This window comes from Osmerus eperlanus, chromosome 13, assembly GCF_963692335.1.
Source record: "Osmerus eperlanus chromosome 13, fOsmEpe2.1, whole genome shotgun sequence".
Lineage (NCBI taxonomy): Eukaryota > Metazoa > Chordata > Actinopteri > Osmeriformes > Osmeridae > Osmerus > Osmerus eperlanus.
This window is the reverse complement of record NC_085030.1, coordinates 8,517,382-8,539,586: the sequence shown is the minus strand read 5'-3', so window position 1 is coordinate 8,539,586 and position 22,205 is coordinate 8,517,382. Positions and strand designations below refer to the sequence as shown.

At 49.2% G+C, this 22,205-nt stretch overlaps 1 protein-coding gene across 3 annotated transcripts in view; it reads right to left on the bottom strand.

Moving 5' to 3' along the window:
* The window catches only part of drp2 (dystrophin related protein 2), a 90,087-nt gene that overhangs the window by 51,722 nt on the left and 16,160 nt on the right, over nt 1-22,205 (bottom strand). For all 3 annotated transcript variants that reach the window (XM_062476589.1, XM_062476588.1, XM_062476586.1), the window contains exon 2: nt 9,918-10,061. The gene's annotated coding sequence lies outside the window, so the exon portion shown is untranslated. The remainder of the gene's footprint in view (nt 1-9,917; nt 10,062-22,205) is intronic.

Below are 22,205 nucleotides of genomic sequence, written 5' to 3'. Positions count from 1 at the left end.
GCTGATAGAGCTGTGCTGACGGGCTTGCCTCGGTTGCACTCAAACATAGTAGTTTGACGACGACTCTTCCCCTGCGCTACATCAGTGCTTGGCCCGGCATCTTCCGCACTAGCTAAGAGTTCCAGCAAGGAAGGTTAGCTCACCGCTTGATCTAGTTATCCCTGCCAGCTGAAGCTGGGAAGGAACGTTTTAGCAAATCTTTGGTGTGCTTAATCAAACGCAGAGCCAACACAAGTTGGCTGAAGTCGGCCCTGCTTCTGGAGCTCCAGGCCAGCAAGGTCTTTCGTAGAAACCGTGGGAGGAGGTGGGGGGAGGGGGTTGAGGGGGATGAGGGGGGTGAGGGGGTTGAGGGGGTTGAGGGGGATGAGGGGGTTGAGGGGGTTGAGGGGGATGAGGGGGTTGGGGGGGATGAGGGGGATGAGGGGGTTGAGGGGGATGAGGGGGATGAGGGGGGTTGAGGGGGATGAGGGGGGTGAGGGGGTTGAGGGGGTTGAGGGGGGATGAGGGGGGTGAGGGGGTTGGGGGGGATGAGGGGGATGAGGGGGTTGGGGGGGATGAGGGGGATGAGGGGGATGAGGGGGGTTGAGGGGGATGAGGGGGGATGAGGGGGTTGGGGGGGATGAGGGGGTTGAGGGGGATGAGGGGGATGAGGGGGGTTGAGGGGGATGAGGGGGGTGAGGGGGTTGAGGGGGGATGAGGGGGGTGAGGGGGTTGGGGGGGATGAGGGGGTTGAGGGGGATGAGGGGGATGAGGGGGGTTGAGGGGGATGAGGGGGGTGAGGGGGTTGAGGGGGGATGAGGGGGGTGAGGGGGGTGAGGGGGGTGAGGGGGGTGAGGGGGGTGAGGGGCTGATGACCTGAATGGGTCTGTTGGCACATGATGCCAGAAGCACAGGCCATCTCTGAAGATCTATCAGTGGTAAACTAGGCTCCTGCCAGACAGACAGTCAGTCCTCCCCCTGTTGTGCCATTCAGAAAAACACTGAACAAGAAGCAAATTGCTGCGTTGGACCACCAAAAGCCTTTTTTCTACAGAAAGCTCAGATGTGCCTGGATTCCCACATCTCACTGCGTGTCTCGATGTTTCTGATATGAAGGATTGCTCTCACTTGAGATACTGTGTGTGCTGGCAGGTCGACCTTTTGCTCCAATCTCCCTTTGACATCTGTGAATGATTTAGGCGAAACCTCCGGCTCTGTGTGCACTTTTTCAGTTAGGTCCGTGCCCCGAGAGAACAGACCCTTAATCATGTCTCTAACCAGACTCATAAAGCATCCTGAAAACCTCCCTAGGGAGCATTGCTGGGTAAACAATACCATCACTCTGTCACAGTGTTGAATTAGGCTTTCGCAACACGCATGTAATTAACATTTGTATTCTGGCTGAGGACAATAATTCATCTTGATTAAATGGAAATTGAACAACCCCTGCTGAAACGCACAGTCACTCTCTCCAGCGAGGTTCTGGGTTAAACTGAACGGATAAGGAAAACAGAGGAGGGCATTCATTTTGGGGGGGGGGGGAATTGCAACACAACTCCCCCCTTCCTCCACCCCACAACCAGACTTGTTCGACAGTTTCTTCCAAACAAACAGAGATATTTGGGGGGGAAGTGTGGCATGTTTGTGGCCAGGGAACAGGCAGGAGAGAGTGGTTTGATCCGTCTGGCTCTTGCCAGGGAGAGCTGCTGCTGGGAGATGGGAGCGAGCCTCTGAGAAAGTGACAGGGTGATGTATTGTGACTGCAGCTGTGGAAATTTTAATTATCTGTGCTAACCTTTTTTGGTAGGTGTCAGCACCATGCGTCGATCCCACCCTTGAACAAAGCAAGGTACGGATGAATGTTTCGCTGCTAAACCGAATACAAAAGACAAAGTCATTTAAATATGGTGGGCAAGGGGAGAGCAAGCGAGAGAGGCGGGACAGCGAAGGAGGAACGGAGATAGGGTGCAAGCAAGCGTGAGCAGAGGGGATAAAAACTTTGAAGCAGCAATGCCTTCTATAGCCTGAAGGCAGCTGGATCACTCTCTCTCTCTCTCTGGAGTGAGGGAAACTGGGATACAGAGAGAGAGAGAGAGAGAGAGATAGAGAGGGAGGGCTGAGAGTGAAGCTTTGAAGATCACAGTTATGCCAGCCCCGTCTGCATTCGACACCCCATCAGTGAGCGGCCCTGAACAAGACCCAGCTCACCCGTTCCTGCCTCCCCTCCCTCCATCCACTCATGACCCTCTCTCTAGTCCTCAGCCCTGGGGATGGAATGGAGGCATGAGGGGAAGGAGGTGGTGCTGCTCCATCTCTCACATCATCTCCCTCAGACGAGTGTCCGCGAGCCACACATCCCCAGCGCTGCGCTCCACACGTACAGTCGGAGAGCGTGGGGGGAGGGGGAGAGAGAAGGAGAGGGGGAGGGGAGAGACGGAGGGAGAAAGTTGCAAGGGAGAGGGGCTTGTTGTAATCAAGGCTGGCAAATCAAACAGAAGTAGATCCAGAAAACATGCTCAGAGAGAAAGGAAGAGAGAGAGACAGAGAGAGAGACAGTGAGGCAGATTGGTAGATTTTTGTTGTAATCAAGGTTGGCAAATGCCACAAGGGGAGTTCCAGGGAACATTCTGACATGGGAGCGGGGGGGGGGGGGGGGTGATGGTGAGGTGTTGAGGGTGGGGGGTCCTGGGGGCGGACAAAAAAGTAGGAAATGAGAGCCATGGGGTGAGAGACACAGGGTGCTGGGGGATAAAGTGCGAGAAGGGGAAAAGAGAGACCTGATGCTCCTAACCTCCACGCATACACAAAGAGCCAGAGCTATCTCTGAAGCCACCATGAAGCCATGCCGTCTTGCAGCAGCAAGTGCACACTCGACATTCCCCCCCCCCCACCTCACCTGCACCGTGCTCAAAGCACACACAGTAGAGAGGAACCTGACTGCTTGTGTAACAGTGGCACACTCAGCGCAGCCCCCAGGTTTGGAGTTTATCGTTCCTCACACCCAAATTATACATTGACCTAATCAGCTTCTTCACTCTCCACAGATGTTTCACACTACATGTCCCAATATCTTTATGTTTAAATACCCTTCACTGCGGTGTCTTGTTTGTTTTCCTAACCTGCATTGGTTTTCTAGATCCGGATTCCTGTGTAATGACTTCTCCTTCTGTGAGACCCAAGTCTGATTCCTGCTTTGACCCAACCATGGGTATAAATGCTGATCACCTGATCCTTGCCTGCCCTGACCTGGCTTTTCGCTTAATCCTTTTGATAACGATTGCCTTACAATAAAAGCCCTGCACCTGGGTTCAAACGACTACATTATCCTGTCCGTTTGTTACAGCTTGACTGCGAAATTGCCATTTCTAAAATGTTTCAAAGAATAGACAGAATTCCCTTTTCTCAGGTCTGGGGGGGAAAAAAGATTCCCTAATGTCCCAAAGTACAATGCTTCTTCTCCGAATGGAGCGCAGCTTAGCGACCGGCTCCAGTAAGGTGTGACCGGTGGGGCTGAGGTGTGAGTGGTGGAGCAGGGAAGCAGCGACGTCTCCATCCCCTGGTCTGTACAGAGCTAGCGGGCTAGCTCAGCTGCTCGCTGTCTCCAGTCTGTGGTCACGCCATGCTGCCTGGCACCATTACACCGGCCATCACTCAGAAGCAGGGTGGGCATTATTCATGGCCGCGGAGGAGTTTGTCAGGAGCTGTGCCCGTAGGTGTGGTGACAGGCCTCTCCATCAACCAGCGTCCACGCCTCACCTCGCTGCCCGCCCGCCCGAACACCCGGCCACCTGACCTCCACAGCATGGCAGGCTCTTATGTGAGTAAGGCAGAACCCAGACTGTGGTGGTGGGGGGGGGGGGGTGTAGGGGGGGGCGGGGCGTTGTCATCCCTCATGGGTGAGTTACTCCAAGCATAAATGGGGTGGTGAACACCTTCATTTGGAAACTATGTGTTTGTGATGGGAGCCCGCGGGCCTCGTCGCCCGACACAAATAATGGCCAGCCCCTGTCGATGTCAGCACGCTTCCCGCTGAAAGATGGCCAGGGGATTGTATTAACTTGTTTGTTCAATTTCACAGAGCCACATAACTCCTCTGCCATCACCAGCCCCACTCCCAAACATTCTCTCCCCACAAACACACCCAAACACGGCTCCCCCAGACTGAAGTCATTACAGCCTCTCATGCAGCCTGGCAGCCTGGCGTGAACCAGGTGGGCAGGGGAGGTCATTTATACAGGCCATTCAGGTGTGTCACGCCATCCCTCATGGCCAACTGTAAATTCCAGCAGCACTTATTTCTGCTGACAAAGTGTGGAGTGATACGCGGGCGCTATTTACTTGATATCACTGCACTTGATACATTTACATGTGATCTTTCACGGCTGCCACGCCGTCTGTTATCTCAGCTCAATCACGGACATTAGAGCAAGTCAAGGTGAGTTGTCAGCGAGCCTCTTCGTTATTTACGAGTGTCTCCTTCTGATAATGTGCATACGGTCCGACACATTACCTCAGCCAGCCCACTTTCCACTCCGGCTCGCTTCCGTGATTCATTCTCCCTAAGAAGGGCGGATTTATGTCTGCTACAGGATACTGTGGGCAGAGGCTCTGCCATCTTGTAATTATTTTTAGATCCAACGTACATCCGAGTGCTTTGAAGGATAAATAAGACTTAGTTGTGCAGTTTCAGCAAGATAATGCAATGCCATCCTTTGCTCTTTCTCAACACTGGGATAATGCTGTGGGAGGATAAGAGATAGAACGGGTACAGGGAACTCATCCAAACTCATTCTAATGTCGTTTTCCAGGGGAATATTGAGTCATACTTTGTACAAACCTATTGTGAGAAATCCTGCAGTCACGCTAGTCAAGTACCTTAACTAATCAAGGGTGAGGTGGATGATTTATATAAAAATATTACTGGATTCAATCAACCGTATAATTGCATAATTGATTAGTTCACCCTGCGGGGGGAGAGAGGAGTCCGGAAGCATCGCCTCACAAATACATTTGATGAAGAGCTACATGTAAATATGTCACACCGAGCAACACGTGGAAACAAAGGCAGGAAGCATCCCAGCAGGTTCGCGCTGACGCATCCATGGAAACGCCCCACCTCTCTTCTGCTATCACTGCCCTACACAACAGCACAGGCCCAGCAGTGAAGCATGTGGAACCATCTCCTCAGTGGTCTTAGTGTCTGCCACTACCACACTAAGTAGGGATTAACTTGGTCCTAATGAAGGGCAATTTGGTGGTGGTTTTAGGAGCAGCCAATGCCAGCGAAGGACCTGATTTCCCATCCTGACAATTACTCAGAACTGGGATTAGCGCTGAGGTGCTAAGCCAAGCAGAACGCCTGGAGAATGCTAAACTCTCAGTGCTATGACACACCGTACACACACAAACACACATATAGAACACACACAAGCACAAGGGTTAGCACGTAGACACATACAAAGCTGAAACACAGACACACAAAGACACACATACATGGGATCAATAGCTTTACACTTCCTCTCCTCTCTGGCACACATCTAGCTAAAAGCAAACCATAATGCATCAGAGTGACAGCATACTGCAGTCCAGACACATCCAGCAAAACACACAACCCTATCCTGTCCACACACCCTCCCACACAACCCTATCCTGTCTAGACACACTCACACAACACTACCCTGTCTACACACACTCACATAACACTACCTTGTCTACACACACTCACATAACCCTACCCTGTCTACACACACTCACATAACCCTACCCTGTCTACACACACTCACATAACCCTACCCTGTCTACACACACTCACATAACCCTACCCTGTCTACACACACTCACATAACCCTACCCTGTCTACACACACTCACATAACCCTACCCTGTCTACACACCCCCTCACATAATGCATTTTCACCTCCCCTTTCACAACACATAAGGATGCCACACCATGCACCGCCTCACACGAAAGGTTCTCACACATGAAGATGCTGAGAGGGAATCATGTGTTGCTGTCAGGCCGTAATGGGGATGGGCCACCCACTGTGGTTCAGCTTCATCAACCTGGATTAACGCACGTCCCCTCACACGCACGTCCCCTCACGTGCACGTCCCCTCACGCGCACGTCCCCTCACGCGCACGTCCCCTCACGCGCACGTGTCCCCTCACACGCACGTGTCCCCTCACACGCACGTGTCCCCTCACACACACGTCCCCTCACACGCACGTGTCCCCTCACACACACGTTCCCTCACATGCACGTCCCCTCACACGCACGTCCCCTCACAAACACACGCTTCAAGGTTGCCTGCTCCCACTCGGGTCAGGCTGAGCGTTTCAGGAGAGAGCTGAAACAATGATTACAGTTTATCTGCCTCAGTTGGTATGAAAGAAACATGATTACCGTTCAGTGGTGTTCGACTATGCTACACCACGTCCACTGTTCTCGCTCAGGAATTACCCTGACATTTCTTCAGATATGCAATTCACAATTTTCCATGTAACGACCAATGCATTCATGCAAAAATCACCATCAAAACCATTTTATCGACCACTGACGTCATTAATGCCCCATAGTGTGTTTATACATACAATTTACAGTAAATCATTCCCAGTTCATTCATCAATGTGTCATTTACAACTTGCGCATTACAGGTGACCTGAGCTGTTCCTCCAATATATCCTGTCTGGGTATTGAAGGCAAATCACATTTACATGTAGTCATTTAGCAGACGCTCTTATCCAGAGTGTCCAAATCACAATATTCTAATCTTGGACTTCACCGACAACCTTGCGTGCAATCACGCATCATCATCTGCTCTCTACAGCGTGATACTGCGTGATTGCTTGGCAGCTTCACCAGCCCAACAGAAGCTCCTTGTTCAGCCTGGCCCCCTCCTTCCTCCTCCCTCCTCCCTGATACCATGGCACTAATGAGTTCTGTTCTCTCCCCAGGGCTCGGAGGAGGCAGTTTCACAGAAGGAAAACACTACTACCGTGTACTAAAATCCCACGGAGGCGCATATCAACTTTTATGACCAATCCAGAGTGGTAAGCTCAGAGGATGAGTTTAATTGACTTAAATTGCACACAAAATATTGCTTGATCATGGACATCATCGTATTGAAATCTGTTTCTTTACTGACTTAATTTGGCTCAGAATGGAACTAGTTTGGATGTGATTGTGTTGGTTAAGTGAAACATCCTTGGTGTGAAATGAAATGGATGTAATTTCAGAGCGGATGGAAGACGGGGGGAATATAGTGAGAGAATTGGAGCAAGCATCTGTCTCTAACCTAGAAAAATGTCAAGTCCTGTTAATCTTATCTGAATGCCTGCCTACTGACGTGGATTTAATTTCACACCAGTGTATGCACACTGCCCTGAGTACACAGTAGAAAGCATACAGAAACACAGGAAGGTGCAGATAAAGGTTCCTCATCAAATGTTTACATGTTGTGGACATAATGTTCACACCCACAAGTATAAACACACAAACCCTCCATCTCATGTTTCCATTAAACCCACTCGACACATTGTACAACCCACTTGTACAATGTTCTCAAATAGCCATGATGTGTCCACTACTTGGAGAGCTAGCAGTCCCAGTCTGTTTCCTGCCACCCATCCACCCCTCACCCCCAACCCCCCCCCCCCCCCGCCGCCCCCCCCCCCCCCACTCCCCATATTAGCCAGCCTTTGGAGCGGACACTGCTAACTGAAACGGGAGTGGGAGATGGAGCGACTGGAGGCCTGGGAGAGGCAAGATGCCACATTAGCTCATCCTCAGGGGCCGCTGCGCTGAGCGCGCTCCACAAGCCTTACCCCCAGAGGAGAACACATACTGGGGGGGAACCAGACCTACTGAGGGAGACGAGAAGAGCTTGAAGGAGGAGAGGAGGGGAGGGAGGGAGGGAGCGGGGAGAAGAGCAGGAAGGAGGAGAGGAGAGGAGGAAGGGAGCGGGGAGAAGAGGGGAGGAGAGGAGGAGGAGGAGGAGAGGAGGAGGAGACAAAGGAACTTTCAAAGCAAATGGCAAAAGCATCTTGATGCTACACTTTCTTAACCAGACAGCATTAGAATCAGGAGATACAACTGAGAGAATACTTAGTGGGAGGTCTGAAGCTTGGCAGAGCCTTCAGTAAACAGTTGAATATGCTTTGTCACACAACGAGGGCAAGAAAAGTGGTTCATTTTAGCTATCGGGCATACATACAAATTAAGCAATTGTCTTATGGTACAATTGAGAGCAGGGATTGTTGCACTCATTTGTATTAAGAAATGGAAAGTGCACTTCCATCCTAAATGCACTGCTAACAATCATGGTTCTCTGCAATAATGCAGGCCCAGATAAGGAGGACTGCAGAGGACATTATCTCCCTCAACATAACTCCCTGGCAGGGAAGCAGAGCAAGCTCTCTTCAAATGTCTCCCAGCGAGATAAGATTTTACGAGAGTGCGACTCCAAAGGCAGATCCGTTATTGCAGCTGTGGAGTCGAGGCAACATCCTTGCGAGGCGCGAGTTGGAACGGACGTGCCAGCCTCTGTGTGGATGGCCAGCTAGCGCAGTCTGCCAACCCCAGGCAGGATCAGGGCATGGGCTGCCACCCAGCAGTGGCAGAGTCCTCGCAACTGACCTCATTGTCTGTGCACAATACTGTTATTCCTCCCTGTTCCAGCTACAGAGCCATCCCTCTCCCCCCACCCAACTCCCTCAGAATCAGGCAGGGCTGCTTGGTAAGCTGGCCTGGATGGAATCCTCTCATTTAGAGGCTGAGATAAGGACAGGCTAAGGATATTACTTGTGGGTAGACACTGATTGAATTGGCTACAGCGGGTCAAACACACCTAAATGACAGTTCGTTCAGCACCCAGGAGGTATTCATCTGGCTCTGAGGAGAGCCCATGTCTGATGGGGCTGTGAAGACTACTGGCTGTGGAGGCGGATTAAATGATGAAATTCAGAGTTATAAGAGAGATTGGTGGAGGTGGTGTGGGGGGGGGGGTGCTGGAGGGAGGGAGGGGGGTTCTGGAGGGTGGGGGGGGGGTGCAGAGCACAAAGCCTGCACTCACATCTTGGTGTGATCATGTGAGTCAATACATGTGTGGGTGAGACGGGTAAACAAATTAACAGCAATATCACTCTCGTGTGGGGCTTTACAGGCCCTGGAAGAGAAGGAGGAGGGGGGAGAAAGACAGGCTGATAGGGAGAGAGAGGCACAGAGAAAGATTGTGAGAAGGGAAATAGAGAGAAAGAGTGGAAGAGAGAGTACGAGATGGAGAAAGGCAGTGAAAGAGAAAGGAGAAACATGTCTAATGTCCAACAACACCTTGACAACAGTACAGTATGTTTTCCATCTCCTGAGCTGAGGACACATGATTGGGGTCAGTGAGAGGACTGACCAGTCAAAAGCTACATGCAAAAAAAACTCTCTGCCAAAACCCACAGCTGATTACCGGTAGAACAGAAATACAACCTAGAAATGTCAATCATTTGACCTTCTGGTCACCCGAAATCTGACTTTAACTTGCACCGTTCTCAGTCAAGAGAGCATTTCATTCTGAAAATTGATTTAATTTCTGCGTCTGTTCCCCCTCACAGACTAGCACTTTGAAATGCTATTTGTGAGTCTGACATACTTCTAAGATGGCACCTGTAGTTTGATGAAAGTCAGTTGACTCTCTTTGAAAAAAGAAAACATAACCGCTTTGATCGGACATACAAAGATTCCTCCTGAACCCTGCGTCACACACACTAGAGAACACTCCCCTCTCACTCAGAACACACGCACACACCGCCAGAGTCAGCATCACGGATAACCCACAGATAAGCAAACAGCAAACAACAATATAAAAACTGTCACAAGATTCATCAATCTGGCAAATCTACTGCAATGAACACTGGATGTGGAAGACAACACAACACTCGTGGTAAGTTACCCAGCGGTGAAGACGTGATTGACGTGGATGCAGGTTCAAAGCCTCCGTAGAATTGGGTCTAAATTTCTCTTCGTCTCTGTTTCTCCCCAGAGGCAGGTAGGGGTAGGGTTAAGGGCCGGGCAGCACTGTCCTCACAGGGGGCACCTAAAAGGAATGAAGGAGGGAAAAGGAGGAGGTTGGAGGTTTAGAGTGTTATTCCAATCGACCGGAGGATATTTGATGAGAGGCTGAAGTAGGCATATCATTAAACAGCTGTCTCTTTGAGTTTGAATTTTGGCACTGAGCCCAATGCCAAAAACCCTGCCCCGCTACTTGAGGAAGCCAACATCCAGACCCATGGGAGTTGCAGTAGTGGAGCTACCACTGGTGGCATGCAGCAGTGTGCATGGCATGGGTTTAGCACTGATTCCACTGAGGGGACAGCAGTAGAATATGACTATGCCTTAGACCTGTCCATCCCTGACTAACCTTGTCCAGCCCTGACTAACTCTGTCCATCCCTGACTAACCCTGTCCAGCCCTGACTAACCCTGTCCATCCCTGACTAACCCTGTCCTTCCCTGACTAACCCTGTCCAGCCCTGACTAACCCTGTCCATCCCTGACTAACCCTGCCCATCCCTGACTAACCCTGTCCATCCCTGACTAACCCTGTCCATCCCTGACTAACCCTGTCCATCCCTGACGCACCCTGTCCAGCCCTGACTAACCCTGTCCAGCCCTGACTAACCCTGTCCATCCCTGACTAACCCTGTCCATCCCTGACTAACCCTGTCTATCCCTGACGCACCCTGTACAGCCCTGACTAACCCTGTCCAGATCTGACTGGCCCTGTCCTGTTCTGTCCAGTGGTGCTAGTAGCAGAACCGGTCCTTATCAGCAGCCAGCATGCTCATTCCTTAACGCACTGGCCTCTGAGAGGAAACAGTGGACCAGGGAGACAACGCCCAGCGCATGTCAATGAGCCCCTACCCACTCACACACACACACATCCACCCTCACTCCCTCCCTCCCCCCCCCCCCACCCCAGCCCCTTTCCACAGCACAGTGGCAGGGCAGGGGATTTCATTTGCTCCCCCAATGCAGAGCCAGCACAGCTCGGCAGTGAGCGACCCAGCCCCAGGTCTAACAGCCATGTTAACATACAACAGGAATCCTCCTCTCGAACACACCGCCCTCACGACCTGACCTTTACGGAGCATCGATAAATCCATTTGATATGGCCCAGCCGCCGTTTTGGGGGCATAAGTGAAAATAAAGAGTTTAGTGTGAGATAAGAGGTTAATGTTTCGTAGGGTTGGCAGCATGCAGCTCGATGTAAACTTCTGTCATTTTGCAACCAAAACAGAGAAGGCCAGAAGTCCAGGAGTGGACATAAAAATATATGCTCCAAAACTGTTGAAAACACAACCATGAAAGTTTAATGCTCTGCTACCGGCAAGCAGAAAGGCAGAGATTAGCTATTTTCCAGAGCGGCAACTGACATTTATAATTTACATTACAGTTTCATCTGAGAAAATGAGGTTCTCTCTCATCCTTGTCGTTGTCTTCGTAACCTCTTTCTTTTCCTTCTATCTCCACTTCCTCTGTTCCATTATTTGACAACTTGAAACCACAATGGTGTTAGCACTGTGAATCTGTTTTACCTAAGAAATACCTAAAATGCTAATTATTTAGCACCACATCAGAAGAAAGTAAGTTAGAAAAGAAAGAAGTGAATAAACAAACTTTAGTCTGTAAGAAAGCGTGAGAAAGTTTATATTTTCAAAACACAAAGCATCTACTGGAACAGCTTTGAGTGATTCTTACAGACATTTTTAATCAGATTAAACCATAACAAAAAAATACCATAACAAAGGTAAAAAGAGAAAGAGAAAAAAGATCGAGAAAAGAATGGAGGGGAGATAGGGAGGGATGGAGAAAGAGGAGAGGTGATACCCCTCAGAGGCCACTCTGAAGTGTACCACCATGTAACTGGATGTCAGTGAACTATTCACCCCTTCCTCCCCCTCCATTTTCATCATCATACCCTGTCCCCGAACATTTAGCTGCCACTGTAGCAGTGTTTTAGCCAACATCCCAGCTGTGCAGGTCTTCGGGGGCGGGGGGGGGTTCAAACTGGAGTGTGAACACCAAAGTCCAAAGTGGGCAGCACGTGAGGGGGGCTGCAGGGCTGCGACAGAGAGAAACCACTCAGGAGTCCTGCTGGACGGCCCGCCCAGGCCTGGGCCTCAGAGTTCAGTGCAGAATCAAAGAGACAGAAAAGGGCTGTCACTTTAAATAGGACAGCATGCTGAGTTGCGCCTCACAACACAATGTTATTCATCATCCACTGAGTTAACCCCACTGTCACTTCCTCTCTGCCAAGATAATGAAGCATTTTGTCATTCGAAATTGCCGTGCGCTCATTCCGATAAGTGTCAACAGTGTTTCGGGAGCATGAAATAGCTTTTGGTGGGGGTGGGTGACAAGAGGGTTGACTTGATTGAATCAGTCTTAAAAACGGCTAGCGATTAACCAGAGATTAAGCCAGATGCTGACAAAACTACAACACGAACAACATCAGGTTTAGCTCAGTTGTTTAGAGCCTTTGCCTGGAGATCCATAGGTTCCAGGTTCAAATCCCTCTCTGTATATGGCTTTGAATAAAAGAGCCTGCCAAATGAATACCTTATGTAACATGCATTAAAAACACTGGTGTCTTCTGGCATGAGATCGCACACAAACACACATTGCATACACACGCACATAGGCTGAGCTGGGCTCCTCTGAGGCTTAGAGAAAGAGAGACAGATAGAGAGAGAGAGAGAGAGAGAGAGAGAGAGAGACAAAAAGAGAGAGAGAGAGAGAGAGAGAGAGAGAGAGAGAGAGAGAGAGAGAGAGAGAGGGAGATCTCAAGAAGATGGAGGCAGTAGCAGCACAAGCCCAACAACTCCCATCAAGCTTGGGTGTGTAGAATGAGAAGTGAAGTGCTGGGAGAGCCGGCTGTCACTCTCTGTTACTCCGGCCCGTGTCAGCAGTCCCCTAGCAGGACCCTAACACAGCAGCTACAGTAGCATGCTAACGGAATAATGCATACCTTTCTCAACCATTAGACTACTGCTGTCTGCAACCAAGCCTCCGCAGGCTTATGCAGGCCCCCAACCAATAACTAAAACCATCTTTGATGGTATCACGACTAGGCAGCTCTTAATCCAAGCCTGGGTCTTCATTCGCCAACTTGTCACTGTCTTGCCAGGCAACAGTTTGATGTTGATTCAAGCAGAGACTATAAAAAGGTGTCAGGGGCACAGTTAATCCGCCCACACAAATACAGCTAACTTGAATAGATAGCAAACATGAAGCATCGAAATGTTTGTTTGCGCGAAAGAGCAAACAAACACAGAGGCTCCCCCACTTGGATATCCTGCTCCGCAGCTTCACAGCAAGGCCGGACAGTAGATCTGAGTGAATTCTCTCACCTTCCTCCTCCTCAGGAGTCACTGTGTGAGATCATTTGCGAAGTGTTCAACCAGGGGATGACAAGACACTGGACTTGCTGTATTGCAAACGTCAAGGATGCTTACACTTCCTCAGAATTTACCGCCACTTGGCAGATGTAACCACAGTCCTGTGCACCTCTCACCCCTCTACCCAGCACAGGTCCAGTCCCTGGGCTGAGCGGGACACTGAGGAGGCAGGGTGAGGAACATCCCCGGCTTCACACAGTCTAAGGATGGACCGGCTGGGGGTGGCCAGAACATTGCCATTGAGCCGAACCTGCTCTTTGACAGGTTCGATAACGGCCCTGCCTGCTCTCTACAACTTGGCTCCCCCCTTCCCTTACTACCTGTCTGCCCTCCCTATAACCTCCCCCAACTACCTCCCCCCACTACCTACGACCCAGCATCACCTCCCCCCACTACCTACGACCCAGCATCACCTCCCCCCACTACCCACGACCCAGCATCACCTCCCCCCACTACCCACGACCCAGCATCACCTCCCCCCACTACCCACGACCCAGCATCACCTCCCCCCACTACCCACGACCCAGCATCACCTCCCCCCACTACCCACGACCCAGCATCACCTCCCCCCACTACCCACGACCCAGCATCACCTCCCCCCACTACCCACGACCCAGCATCACCTCCCCCCACTACCCACGACCCAGCATCACCTCCCCCCACTACCCACGACCCAGCATCACCTCCCCCCACTACCCACGACCCAGCATCACCTCCCCCCACTACCCACGACCCAGCATCACCTCCCCCCACTACCCACGACCCAGCATCACCTCCCCCCACTACCCACGACCCAGCATCACCTCCCCCCACTACCCACGACCCAGCATCACCTGCCCCCACCGCTGCACCCGTCCTCCTCCCCCGCCCAGGGGAAGACAGCTGGAGGAGCCTCACAGCATGTACATACAGTATGTGTGTCACCGACGTCACACTGCTTTGCTTAGTACATATGTGTTTTGTGCTCCCATGTACAGACTCTTTGTATTTTGTATTGGCAACATGTTAATTTTTTGAATGTATTTTACTTAGAGTGAGATTTCTTTTTATCTGGACTGCTGGAACACCACAATTCCCCTTGGGATTAATAAAGTGCCGACCTAAAGTTGAATAAATGTCTGGCTGTGCCCAGCAGAGGTGGTGAGACACATCGAGCGCCCATCTCAGAGTGCCTACTCTCCATTACTGTGTCCTTCCTGCCACCCTTCTCCCTCATCGCCATGGATACATTATTCATGCTCACACATGGCGTGGACCCTGCCGAAGGAGGTTAAGTGAGAAGCCCTGAGATGTTTTGTGTGTGTGTATGTGTGTTAGAGAGGGAAAGAGAGAGAGAGAATGCGTTTTAGTGTGCATGAGTGAAAAAGGGACACACAGGGAGTAGTGTTGGTACTGTGTGTGTGTGTGTGTGTGTGTGTGTGTGTGTGTGTGTGTGTGTGTGTGTGTGTGTGCGTGTATCTATTTGCATGTGTGTTAGTACGTATTCTGGTCCTGTGCATCTTTATGACATGCCTCATGGAACACCTTGACGAGACACTGGATCACCCGGGTCTACTGAAGCCAGAGGAACACTTTACATGAACCTTCCATCCCCTGACGGCATGACAATAGTCCAGTAAGTGTACATGATGCGTAATTGTCTTTGACGTCCATGAGTTGGGGGTCTTTGGGGGGTTAAGTGCTTTCGTAGCTTGTAGGTCATTTTCTCAGGTAATGATCCCTGTCTGAATACCCAGCATGCAGCAGGTGAATACTGTAGTCTGAGGCTGTTGCCCATCAGCGCCACGACTGATCTCTAAAATCCTTTTTTCCCCCAGTTGTGAAACACAGCCACAAAACTTGAATAATTATGATGACACCCTGTGTTATTGCACCTTGAGATATTCCATCTTTGATAAAGCCCATAAACATGACCATTAAATCTGCTTTTAACTACATTAAAAGTGCCTCCATGACACCGCGAGATTGAATACCGTTTCAACAGAGCATCAGAATCTATTTAGCTTTCCAACCTGCAATTTGGTTAACCATTTGTAGTTTTCTTTTTGTATTCTCTCAATGCATCCATTCTACAAGATGTACAGAACAGATGTGTTTTCCTCTGAACAAGTTTGTGAGCTGGGATCGAGGGACACAACTATTAAATTATCTGTATTGATCTATCTGTTGTTTGCTGCAGAATACAGTACTGAATGAGGCAGACGCACCAGCGCTGCGAACAGGAAGCAGGAGTGACATCATCAGAGCGCGCCACGCGACCAGCACAAACCCTCACCACTAACACAGGAGTGACATCAGAGCGTGCCACGCGACCAGCACAAACCCTCACCACTAACACAGGAGTGACATCATCAGAGCGCGCCACGCGACTAGCACAAACCCTCACCACTAACACAGGAGTGACATCACAGTTCACCATCTTCAGCTTCCCATCCTCCAGTCTGGTCTGAAACATCCATAACCAACACACCAAACTGACCAGAGCAGAGCCCCATCCAAGGCCAACTCAACTCTTATTTCAAATTTGATAAAGCCTTAGGTAAGATTACTGCCGACACTAGCTGTCCAAGAGAATCACCACAGATATCTGCACAGCAGAACTCCCTACAGCCCGCTGATACGTCACAGTAAGAAATACAGCTCATCAATATTATTTACACTGTACTGTAAAGCCATGAGATGGAATTGCATTTTTTATGGCTTCACTGTGAGACTGCAGTATCTCCATCAGTGAGAGAGCTCCTTCCTCTCAGCCTAGAAGCTTGGTCTGGTGTGAGGGGGCTTGTGCACTTCCTTGAGGGCCGACTTGAGGGCCGACTCATTATTTTTGGGGTCCCGTCATTCCAAAGTCGGATGATCATCTTGGAATGATTGGAGAGTGTAGATCCTCTTATCTGGACCCAGAAGCACCCTCTGTACTGTTCCTCCTGCTCTCTCTGGCCATGTGGATGGTTGCCTCCCCATGGTCGATGGATAGCCAGGCATGTAGGATTCTAAGTGATAAATCGCCATTAGTGGTGGATGCGGGAATCTCTAGATGCCAATACATAACAAAGTGGCTGATAGGCTAATGCACTACTGGTGCACACCTGCAGTTTCAACATTGACCTCTTTGAGCAGGCGGGGCAGATAGTCTGTCTGTAGTCTTATCCAGGGAGGGCTGCAGCAGTTAATGATGGGGAGTCTGGTCAAAGAGATTGCAGTTTTTGTTTTTCCATGGAAAACTGCTGTTAGAATAACAGAAAGATATCTTACTAATAAACCAATGACAAAACTGGATGATTTAAAAGTATTTTTTAATTACTTGCTGTCAATATAAATTATTTAATATTTCTTCTTCTTCAATTAAATGAATAAACACCTTAAATTGTGTCCCTCTGCTTGGAATAGCATGCTTTTTATGATATTTACTTTCAATTATATTCACTCTATTGCAGTGACAGGTTTAACCATGCTGGTGACATTAGGCTGAAAATAGCCATGCCTACCATGGGCAACATTTTTCTTCGTTCCTCCGCAAGCAAACGCAATGAAAAATGCTCCTGCCAGCTCCACATCTGTCTCCTCCTCTCAACAGCGTCCCTTCAAAGGCGGCACATTACTCTGAAAGACTGCATCTTAATATACATCACACACATAGAGGCTTTATTACTGTATCACATTCACAATCCTTCTCTTTCTTCCGTTTCCTTTCATCAGTCTTTCATCCAATCAAGACTGTCAAGTTGAATTTGAATGAAGCTCGGCATTATCAGGGAGCCCCCCCACAGTCAGGCTGCTCACACAGGCTCCAGATTGCAGGACACTTGCCTTGTCCTTGCACTGACATACAGCACTGTGCTTGCTGTCACTAAAACCCTGCTGTTCCCAAATTCCACAGGAAGAACTCTTCACCACTCCTCACCACGCCCCACCACGCCCCACCACCCCTCACCACTCCTCACCACCCCTCACCACCCCTCACCACCCCTCACCACTCCTCACCACTCCCCACCACCCTCACCACAGCCCACCACCCCTCACCACGCCCCACCACGCCCCACCACCCCTCACCACTCCTCACCACCCCTCACCACTCCTCACCACTCCCCACCACCCTCACCACTCCTCACCACTCCTCACCACTCCCCACCACCCCTCACCACTCCTCACCACTCCCCACCACCCTCACCACAGCCCACCACCCCTCACCACTCCTCACCACTCCCCACCACCCTCACCACAGCCCACCACCCCTCACCACTCCCCACCACCCTCATCACGCCCCACCACGCTCCACCACCCCTCACCTCTCCCCACCACTCCTTCCACAAATGATGGGTTATCCTCCCCGTCTCTGGGTGTTTTTCCAGGGAGCTTTTAGAACTCCAGCTTTACATTCAGGTCCTTGAGGTGCCAGTGCTCAGCACCAGCCAGGAAGCAGGCGCTGCAGGCAAAGTGTGGGACTGAATTATGTTGACAGAAACATTGCTGCCTCACAGATGCAGCCAGCTCCTTCACCCCACCCCCAATTTCCCAGTGACATTTCAGAATGAATGATATTTAGGGAGGGGGGATGGAAGGAATTTCATTTGAGCAATGAAATTACCCAAGGTTAAAGAAAGAAAACAAATGCAATCAGGTCATTGATTTTTTTGACAAAAAAACTCAGAGCGGTGATCCATTGGAGGCAATAAAGGAAGTCTATAAATAAAGAAGCTTATACAGCTTGGTGCAGCCTTCACATCTGCCTCTGTCCACGCACACAGCAACATATATGCTGCCCCTTTATATGGCCATGGCTACCATTCATTAGGTAATTTCTTACTACTAGGGGGGAAAACTGTGCTATAACAGAATAAATATACACTTTTTTATAGGAGAATGGAATTTTGATTCATTGCTTTCCATTGAATATACAGTTTTCTAGTAGAATACTTGTCATGGAAAGGAAAGTGACAGAGGGTTTTTCCACATGGATTCCATCAGCAAAAGTTTTGGTGACTCAGGTATTTCTGTATTTATTTTCTTTCAAAGCTCAAGTCATCATTCTGTCCCCAAGTGAACAGGCTTGGCACAGCAGTCCTCAGCTGTCAACTGCTGAGAAAAAAAGCTCTGGCCCAGAAGAATAAAGTCACAGTCAGTATGTCAAACAATGACAACTATACCTGTCCTGAAGCCTGTGCTGCAGTACCTACAGACAGCATTGTTACGTTTGGCAATGTTTCAAATTTGAATGTTTAGACCTCAGTTTTATTTTCTCCTTGAAGCTACTTGTCATTAGCTAACATAGGTAGGTGTAAAACGCAGGGCAAGTTTCTAGGTATTTCTGTTGTTGCAACTTGTTTTCTATTCCGAAAATCCCATCATCGTTAATGGAAGGCATGGAAAAAAGGTGCATTTTACACAGGGCGAGATGTTTCGAAAGACACGGGAGGTTTTCCCATTACTAGAGTCTGACTTCAAAGTTGGCTTATATCAGCAGGAAGAGAAATAAAGAGACAGTAAGAGTATGAAAAAGCCCTTCCAGTGCCGAGGGCCTAGAAGATCCCCATCAGACCCCCTTCATTTAAATAAGAAATACAAGCAAGCCGAGTCAAAATGGTTGAAATTTGACGCCCCTGAGCCAGACATCTTGAGAAGAATAGACTCCTTCTGCTGCCAATTCCATAAAGCCTGCACAGCAAATTTCACACAACCATTTTGCGCTCTGCTGATAAAACACTTTGAAAGCCCAATGACACAGACAATGCTTTCAAATGGGAGAGAGCGACGTTTCCTTTCTCCCAGTCCTTTTTCATCAGTGTCCCAAATAACAAACTAAGGAAACTGAGGACTGGAAATGGGGGAAAAAGCCATTTGAAAAAAAGAAAAAGAACCCACAACCACACCCGTTTCAAAACAGGCCGGAGAAAATTGTTTAGCTAAAAATGAAGCCACCACAGAAAAATGTGTGCTGATAGCACTCAGACTGCAAAATAAATAATACATTCTGGATGCACAATTTCAAGAGCTGGTTGTGATAAGGCTTATTATGCCTAGTGAGACAGGCCCCTTTGACAATGCCACCACCAAAACCCAGCACCTGTCCACCATGCTATCAGACTCTCCCCGTCACAATGTTCCCAGCTAATCTCCTTTGCATGTGACACTCCAGCTCTTTATTGTCGAATAAAAGGCCACGACTGGTGAGGAGCGCTTGCTTTTAAAGCTTAATGTGAGGGAAAATGAGATAGATTGTGGAGTCAGAATCCTGTAAATCATGTCTTTCCCTCGCCTCATTGCCTTTAACTCATCCCAGGAGGAAACACGTCTCTTAATGAAGACTTCACATCTGGATTTTGCGGGAAAGAGCCATTATTCACCTCTTGGCATCATCATCTGAACCAGTGGAGCAGGCCAACCAGAGCTGGACCTCTTCTCCCCACAGCCCTTCTGGGGAGCCTTAGGAGAGGACGTTCAATTAAAGACCACTTACAGGATTCCTCTCCCTCCCCTCCCCTCCGCTCCCTGCTCCTCGGAGCATGGCGCCGCTACATCTCACCAGCCTGCTGCCTGTGTGCCACAAGCTGACTCCAGTCTGGAGGCGGAGAGAAGCTGAACTCCTCAACACCAGCTCTGTCCTCGCAGGCCTCCCACTGTTGGCTTATCTAATCCTTTTTGCACTGTCACAGCTGACGATGTCATGCCTTATTAGCAGACTATGAGGAGGCACGCACCCGTGGCCCTGTGTGGATACAAACCCCCAGATGAGGATGCCATTGTTGTTTCCTCTCCATTCCCACACAAAGGGGTGGGTGAGGAAAAGTACCTCACGTGGCTGGTGCAGGTCACTGTCTGCACATGCAGCTCCAGACTTTTGGGTTTCGTTTCCGGAAGGGTCTGTCTTTGGGGCTGGGCGTTGACTCAGTGCCCCCCGTGGCACAACAGCACAGCACATCCATTTCCTCACAGCGTTTGGCTCCATCCAGCCCTTTTAATCCATCTGAAGCTTCTCCCCCTTGCCCAGTCCTTTTCACAAGTTCAAACCAGCGCGTTTCCCATTAGCCTGAGGCTGAGGACTCTCAGACTCTCTGGACCTGAACTGACATTCAGACGCTATTTAGAGCCATTAGGCCACCAAGGTTAGCACTTAGCTTACATTTTCACAGCTCCAGGCAGCAATGTGGGTTTTTTTTTTCATCCTTGTTTTTGTTGCAGTTGCGGCAGCACGCTGTACACAGGGCATTCAGTTGCTCATTAACTGGGGTTTTGGGTGCTCTAACTTGAGCTGAAAGAGGAGAACAGAGGAGAATGGTGGAGAGTTCAAGGCAACATGTTAGTCATTGAGGACAGAGCTGCTTTTAACAACAAACTAGCAGGCGCCGTAGGCTACATCTTTCAAAAACCAGTAGGGGCCACCATGTTTCTGGTGAGAGTGATGAGAAAAGGAGACTAGGGATTTCAGTAGTTTGATACTTTTTTATAGGGATGATATAGCGGCTTCTTGAATGACAAACAATGACACACTCTCAAGAAGCAGTCTGTAGTTCTCTTGGTAGTCCTTGACAGACCAGTTAAGGCTCATAAATGTCTTGATGGAGTTGAGGTGAAGGAGGTCAAGAGAGACTCTTTGGTGCCCATACTGCCTGAGAGAAAAGAGAAAATGCCAAAGGTGATGTGAGACTGAACCTGTACGTACCAGAACCTCTACTAGTAATCATAACAGAAGAGTCATTTACAGGAGATTATATATGAGAGAAAATACATTACTGAGGGGTGAAGACAGACACAGAGACAGCTAGCAGGGTTACAAATTGAAAATTCTAACAGAGTACAGTGCAGGTTTGAGGTGTCACGTTTCAAATGGGATCAGGAGAAGGGGTTAAGAGATGAAGCACTTACACTCAATAACTCAATGGCACTATCTTGAACAGCAGCTTTGAGTCTATGCGACGTTCTAAATGTATAGGTGTTTTTTGGAGCTAATCCGTCAGTCTACAGTGCTGTCAATCAATCCCTCACAGAGAGGAGAGAAGAGGGACATTATCCAATGATAACATGTTTTCATCCATAAGCAATTACACCAAGATCTAGACACTTTACTAGCCAAACAAGAAAGGATCTTTCCTATTATCTATTTCTGTTCAATCAACAGTTCAGATGAAAACTCAGAAACACCAATGATTCCTGTTTGGATTCACGACAGACTAGTCAATGATGAAAGGAAAATTATTCATTCTGCTGTTGAAAGTGATAGGCTTGCAGTGGACATTCCTACATTAGTATGGTTTAAATCTAATCTAGGCTAAGCTTCAGACTGCTCCATGTGTTTCTTTGTGTTGTTTTGTTCATACGAGACAATAATGAAATGTAAAAGAAGAATAACTGAAATGAACTCCTGGCAGGAATGATACCGCACAGAGCCCGGGAGTAGAAACACTTGAGCAAAGTCTCAATACAGTTATTTCTAGCCTCTGTGGTTGACACAATCCGGCTCTCTCTCACTCTCTCTCACACATACACACACACTATCCCGCCCTCTCTTTTCATTTTTCTTCAGAAACGTTGGCCTTAGATCCATACCCAGGGAACGAAGAGGTCCTAATGTTACTTTTCAGGGAAGTATGGGAGACCTTGTCAAATAATCCAATTCCAATCCCAATTCTAATTCATGGGGAGGAAAATGCATTCATGTTTGATAAGCAACCATAGCTCAAATCATAGACCCAGAGAAAGCCATCCAGTTTCTCTAGAGACGGACATATCAGAATGATAAGCAGCAAGACAAGGACCGCTAGCCCTGGCTCCCCAGCACCCCAG